This window comes from Oncorhynchus masou, chromosome 30 (genome assembly GCF_036934945.1).
Source record: "Oncorhynchus masou masou isolate Uvic2021 chromosome 30, UVic_Omas_1.1, whole genome shotgun sequence".
Taxonomy (NCBI): Eukaryota; Metazoa; Chordata; class Actinopteri; order Salmoniformes; family Salmonidae; genus Oncorhynchus; species Oncorhynchus masou.
Window position 1 is genome coordinate 50761963 of NC_088241.1, and position 7166 is coordinate 50769128.

A 7166-nucleotide genomic window follows, 5' to 3' on the forward strand; every position below is an offset into this window, starting at 1 on the left:
CTCCCGGGGCTGTAGTCCTTCGGAGAGGAATGGCCTCGGGGTATCTTGTAGCCATACACATAATCATTAATAAAAACTGGTTACCCGATTTTGTCTTCGGTAACGGTCCGACACAATCAACCACCACATGCTCGAATGGTTCAGCTATGACAGGTATGGGACAAAGAGGAGCGGGAGGAATAACATGATTTGGTTTTCCTGTTATCTGACATGTGTGGCATGTCCGACAGAACTGAGCCACATCTTGTTTTAAACCCGGCCAAAAGAAATGTCGAAGGATCCAATCATAAGTCTTTGTGATTCCTAAATGACCAGACCACTGGTGATCATGAGCAAGGGATAACACATTTTGTCGAAAGGCTGTAGGAATCACTATTTGATAAACAGCATTCCAATCTCCACCCGCGTCAACATGGGATTTCCATTTACGCATGAGGAGATTACCATCAATGAAGTAAGCCACGTTCTCTTCTTCCAATGAGACAACACTAGAAAAACATTTAGCAAGCTTGTTGTCAACCTTTTGGTTAGCAATCAGCTGCTCACGAGTGACTGGTAACTGTATTGCATCAGCAATAAGTTCAACGTTCTTTGATTCTTTCCTGGACTGTTTGTCAGAGGTGATCAGCTTCTCAGAGGTATCACACAATCCATCCTCTTGATCATCCTCTTTGAACAGAACAGTGTTTGACAAATCTAACTCATCACCCTCTTGTAGTGCCTGAGCACGAGTGACAGCACAAGCGTGGAACACATGTGGATAACTCTGTGCCAGCTCATTCGAGAGAGAGTGGTCACTTTTATCCAATATTTCCAATACGGGTACTACCTTTCCTCCAGCAATATCGTTACCCATTGTAAAGGTCACACCTTTCACTGGCAACATAGGACGTACCCCCACTCTGAATATTCCACTGATTAACTCAGTGTACTTTCACAAAGTGCAATGGCACTGGGACAAAACCCATTTCAATACCCTGCACTAACACACTGGAACCACAGTATGTATCGTCGGATAAGGGCAACACATCAGACAATATCAACGACTGCGCCGCACCAGTATCTCTAAGCATTTTAACCGGACGCTGAGACGCTTCGTCATTCGTTAGGGACACAAACCCCTTGAAAATGAATGGTTCATAACTGCGGTCGGGGACTGAGAATTTCAAACTACAGTTACCCTGAGGCACCTGTTTTGTTGCAGACCTCACAACCGTACGAATTAGACCAACACCTGTTGGCGGCTTGGCACGAAGAGGCATCCCATCCCGTTTGCGTTTAAGCATGAAGCAATCATTAATCATATGTCCCACTTTATGACAATAGAAACAGGGACGCTCATTTTTCTGGCGTGCTTGATATACTACTGCTGGCCGACTAGGGCTAAAGGTAGGAAACTCAGTGGCTCTACTCGCAGTATGAGCCGAAAATACACTCTTGTGCGTCAACACAAACTCGTCTGCCAACACAGACGCTTCTGCCAGGGAGGATACTTTCTGTTCGTTTAGGTAAACTACAATGCGTTCGGGTAAGCAATTTTTAAACTCTTCCAACAAGATTAACTCCCGGAGAGAGTTGAAATCAGTTACCTTACTAGCAGCATGCCATTTATCAAACAGATTTCTCTTATCTCTAGCAAATTCCACATAAGTCTTACTAGAAGACTTTCTATGAGACCTAAATCTCTGTCGGTATGCCTCAGGCACAAGCTCATAGGCACGAAGAACAGTAGCTTTGACCACTTCATAATTCAAACTGTCCTCCAGAGGTAGCGCTGACAAAACCTCTTGGGCTTTACCAGTTAATTTACACTGAAGTAATAGACACCATACCTCTTCAGGCCATTTCAAATGCTACGGCTATACGCTCAAATACACAAAAATAGGAGTCAACCTCCGACTCTCTGAACAAAGGTACTAAGGCAATCTGCCTACTAATGTCAAACGTGTTTGAGGACACAGCTGGTGAGGACGGCTCACAAACAGGCACAGTAGGAACGAAGGCTAGCCTTGCTGTCTCTGCCTCCTGTTCCATCTGGCGCATTTTGAACTCCAACTGCCTTTGTTCTCTGTCTGCCTCAATTTTACACATCTCCAACTGGAGAGTCTCTCGCCTAATTTGGGCTCTCTTCTGCCTCCAGTTGGAACTGTGCTAAACGGACATCCCTCCTGGCATCACCGTTTGACAGTTGGGACAGTGTCCCGTTTTGATCCAATGTGGCTGGTGTTTTAGCCTCGCCCTCATTATCGGAAACCAATGGGCTTACAGGAGCAGCAACATCTCCTACAGGGGTAGTAGGCTCAGGCAGCGGTAACACAAGCACCTGCTCTTCCAACAATACATTTAACACTAGCTGTTTAACCTCCGCCTTAACTAAACTCTGCGGAATCGATATTGAATAATGGTCAGCCAAGGTCATTAAGTCAACTTTACGACATTTGTCAAAAACCTCCCACAAAGGGTTATCCAAAAAGGACTTCAACTCAAAAGTAGCCATCTTAAACTACTTCACAAGAGCCAACGAAAATAGCAAACACTAATTCTACAGCAGCTATGACGCTCAACACTGAACTATACCACTACAACAATCTACATGAGCGGCATGGTTGTCAGTAAAGACAGATCCCGGACGAGCCCCCACTTATGTTACTAATCCCTTTTGGCCCGACAGTCTAGGGGGGATGGTAATGAGACCCGTAACATAACTCTTACAAATTCTAATAGTGACAAAGTAAAAGTGAGAACTAAATAACTACGACAACTGAAATCTACCGTCAAACTCAGGGTTTATTAATAAACACATGGTAATGGGGGGAGCAGGAAAGGGGCTGAGCTGGACCCAAGGAAAGAAACAATAAGTATTCAAAACACCCCTAAGCTAGACTAGCCTACTTTAACAACAGCTAACTAACCAAAAATACAGTGGGTGGTCCGCCCAGTTCTAACTAGTGTATTTAACAAAGTTTACCTACGTGTAGTGTATGCCCATGGGCGACTTGTCTTGGTTCCCCCTTTTCCCACCAGCAAACAAACAAACACCATAACCAAAAACAATACTCACTGGTGAGGACAAAGTGATATGGAGGTGCTCAAACAAAAGATAGCTCAATACATAAAGACAGTGAGACAGACATGGCATTTACAGAGAGATTGAGCTTTAGAGCAAACAACTGACAGGGTTTTTAAACCAAGGGAAAGGAACTGTGATTGGGTAGGAAACAGGAGGAGGTGTGTCTTCTAATTGATGATTGATTGGTGACTGATTGGGGAGTGATGATTTTCACCTGTGAGGGTAGAAGGAGAGAAAAGAAACACACACACAGGATACACACACAGGATACTTGTATCAATAACACCAGGATTCTCATGGACTGAGTCCTTTAGGTGCCTTTTGCTAAACTCCAAGCGGGCTATCATGTGTCTTTTACTGAGGAGTGGCTTCCGTCTGGCCACTCTACCATAAAGGCCTGATTGATGGAGTGCTGCAGAGATGGTTGTAACGGTCGTCTGATGAAGAAGGATCGGACCAAAGCGCAGCGTGGTAAGAGTTCATGATTTTTATTATCATTGAACACTAGAACAAAATAACAAAGTGAGAAACGAAACAGTCCTGCCAGATGCAGAACACTAAACAGAAAACAACTACCCACAAAACACAGGTGGGAAAATGCTACCTAAGTATGGTTCCCAATCAGAGACAATGATAGACAGCTGTCCCTGATTGAGAGCCATACCTGGCCAAAACAAAGAAATTCCAAAACATAGAAAAATGAACATAGAATGCGCACCCAAATCACACCCTGACCAAACAAAAATAGAGATGTTCTGGGATTCATCCAATGACATTGAGGAATGTACCACCTCAGTCACCGGCTTCATCAATAAGTGCATTTACGTCGTCGTCCCCACAGTGACCGTACGTACATATCCCAACCAGAAGTCATGGATTACAGGCAACATCCGCACCGAGCTAAAAGCTAGAGCTGTCGCTATCAAGGAGTGGGACACTAATCTGGACGCTTATAAGAAATCCAGCTATTCCTTCAGACGAACCATCAATTCAGGACTGAGATTGAATCCTACTGCACCGGCTCTCGTCGGATGTGGCAGGGCTTGCAGACTATTACGGACAACAAACCCATTACGGACAAAAAAACAGCTGCGAGCTGCCCAGTGAAGCGAGCCTACCCAACGGGCTAAATGCCTTTGATGCCTCTTCGATAATCACTCTCCCTCGCTTGGGCAAGGGACATTTAAGGTACACTCGGAAGTGACGATGTAAAATGTAATTCAAGGGCTGAGGCTTTAGGGCCGAGGGCTGTCTACTTTGAATTTGGACTGCAGCCTAGGTAGGAATGAAGTCAAACAAATGGGTGCTTAATGCCGCATTCAAAACAACTGCAAACTCTGAAAAATACCAGGTAAAATCATGACGCCAGGGATCTTAAGGTCGGAAATTCGGAGCTACCGAGTTGCTGAGTTGGAATTACCTTTGGAATTTTGGAGTTCCAAGTTCCGAATTCCTACTTGGTCTGAACGTAGCAAAAGAAAGTGCATTAGTGTCATGGCAGCAACATTCACTTCCGGTTTCCCGATTTTGCCTACATAATTCAAGTCTGCGGTAAAATGCTTATGTATGTGAAATCAAGAATTTGTGCATAATGTTAAAATAATGTTACATAATTATAACTAAATCTGGGAAAATAACTAGTACTTTGTATAAGATAAATAATATTATAAGGTGGAGCACATTGAGAAATGGTTGGAGCTCAAGTAAATGAATGTAAAGATCATAATATTCCATAGACCCTATTAACCTAGTCTATGTATGGTGTTATTTCTTGAATGACTGTCATCTAAATACCCAGCAGCCCTTTCTACTCCACCCATCCCTTTAGTCCCAATGCAATACACTGTAAATTACATATTAGCTTATAGGGAAAAAATTATTATATGTGCTGATGTAAAGGTGGGGTTGGAAATGCTTAGTAGGGTTTGTAGAATCTATATATGGTGTCATTTCATGGGGCTTTGAATAATACTGAGTGTTGCTGGCCTTTTACTGTGGTCAAATGGCTTAAAATCGGGTGCCTGGACACTATACCGTACCAATCTAGAGCTGTACATGGAAATAATTATTTGTGCAGATGTAAAAGTGGGGTGGGGAGTACAGGATCTGTAGAATCTATATGTGGTGTCATTTCATGGGGGTCTGATTAATACGCAGTGTTGCTGACCTTTTACTCAGCCCATTACATTGGCCACAACACATTACACATTGGCTTATAGAGAAAAAACTATTATATATTCTGTTGTGAAAGTGGGTTGTGGAGTACCCAGAAGGGTCTGTAGAATTTATATATCAGTGGAGGCTGCTGAGAGGAGGATTGCTCATAATAATGGCTGGAACATCGCGAATGGAATGGTATCAAACACATGGAAACCATGTGTTAGATGTTGTTGATAACTTTCCACTTTTTCCCCTCCAGCCGTGCCCATCCTTCCCAATTAAGGTGCCACCAACCTCCTGTGGTATATATGGTGTCATTTCATGGGGCTCTGAATAATACGGAGTGTTGCTGTTCAAACATTTTTTTTTTTGCTCTATAAACCAATATGTATTCCATATAGAGTTGAGGCCAATGGAATAGGTGGAGTAAAAGGCCAGCAACACTCGGTATTATTCAGAGCCCCATATAATGACACCATATACATTGTACAGACCCCACTAAGTATTCCCTATAATACTTTTACTGCAGCACCCAGAACAATTTTTGCTCTATAAGTCGATATGTATTCCATATACAGTGATACGCATTGTGGGCATTTATTTTTTACCTCGAAATATGTTTTAAAAACCCACATTTAATGACAATTTCATTTAAATATGAGCAAATATGAATCATTGTTATTATTTAGAGAATAACTTTTCATATATCATGAATAAATACAGGTTATTTATTGACACGTTTCTACTATTATGCTGGGGACTTTTATTTTGAAAAGTTTCAAAACCCGGATATACTTTTTTTATGCTAGGTGGAGGGTCCCAATATCTTTAAAAAAATGTTTTTTACCATTTTTTTATCTCCCCAATTGTTTTTAGTAGCTACTATCTTGTCTCATCGCTACAACTCCCATACGGGCTTGGGAGAGACGAAGGTTGAAAGTCATGCGTCCTCCGATACACAACCCAACCAAGCCGCACTGCTTCTTAACACAGCGCGCATCCAACCCGGAAGCCAGCCGCACAAATGTGTCGGAGGAAACACCGTGCATCTGGCAACCTTGGTTAGTGTGTGCTGCGCCCGGCCCACCACAGGAGTGGTGAGATGAAAACATCCATATTGGCCAGGCCCTCCCTAACCCGCTGGGCGTCGCCCTACGGACCTCCCGGTCGCGGCCAGTTACGAACCCAGAGTCTCTGGTGGCACAGCTGGTGCTGCAGTACAGCACCCTTAGCCACTGCGCCACCCGGGAGGGCCCCCCAATGTCTTTTTCTATAGATGATATTAAATAAAATGTGAAGGGAGGCAGAGTGATTGAGGCCAAAAGGTTCATCAGTAGGATCAGTCAAAGAAGTGAAAGCTTATCAGTGCTGTTGAGGTTTGAGAAGGTTTCTCCTGAAAAAGTAGATTTGATTCCTTAGTTTCAATGTCAGAGGATTTGGCCCATCTCCATTGCAGTGTTTAAAATGCCAAAGATGGGACATGTAGCTGTTCAGTGTAAAGGAAAGAAATGATGTGCCAAGTGTAGAGGGGAACATGATTGGGGTGAATGTGGGAGCAATGTGAAGGTTTAGTATTGTAATTGTGGGAGGGAACATAGTGCAGCATTTGGTGGATGCCAGGTGCAGAGAGAGGCTCAGAGATATAGAAGCAGTCATGATGTATCATATGCAGAGGCTGTAAGACTGATTGGTGGAACTACAATGCGGACTGATGGAGCTCCCATGGCTGCTACTGTAGTAAGTGGACCTACTGTCGGGTTGATGCTTCTGCTGGTCCTGGCACGGTTTCCAGACCTGTTCAGAAATCTTGCACTCATGAATGTGCTGTGTCAAAGGACACTTTGATAGTGAATAAAGTTAACTTCATAGCTTTCACTGGTAAGGTTATCAACACGACTCGGGAGGGGGAGGATGTGGTAGAAGTTAGTAGGGATGT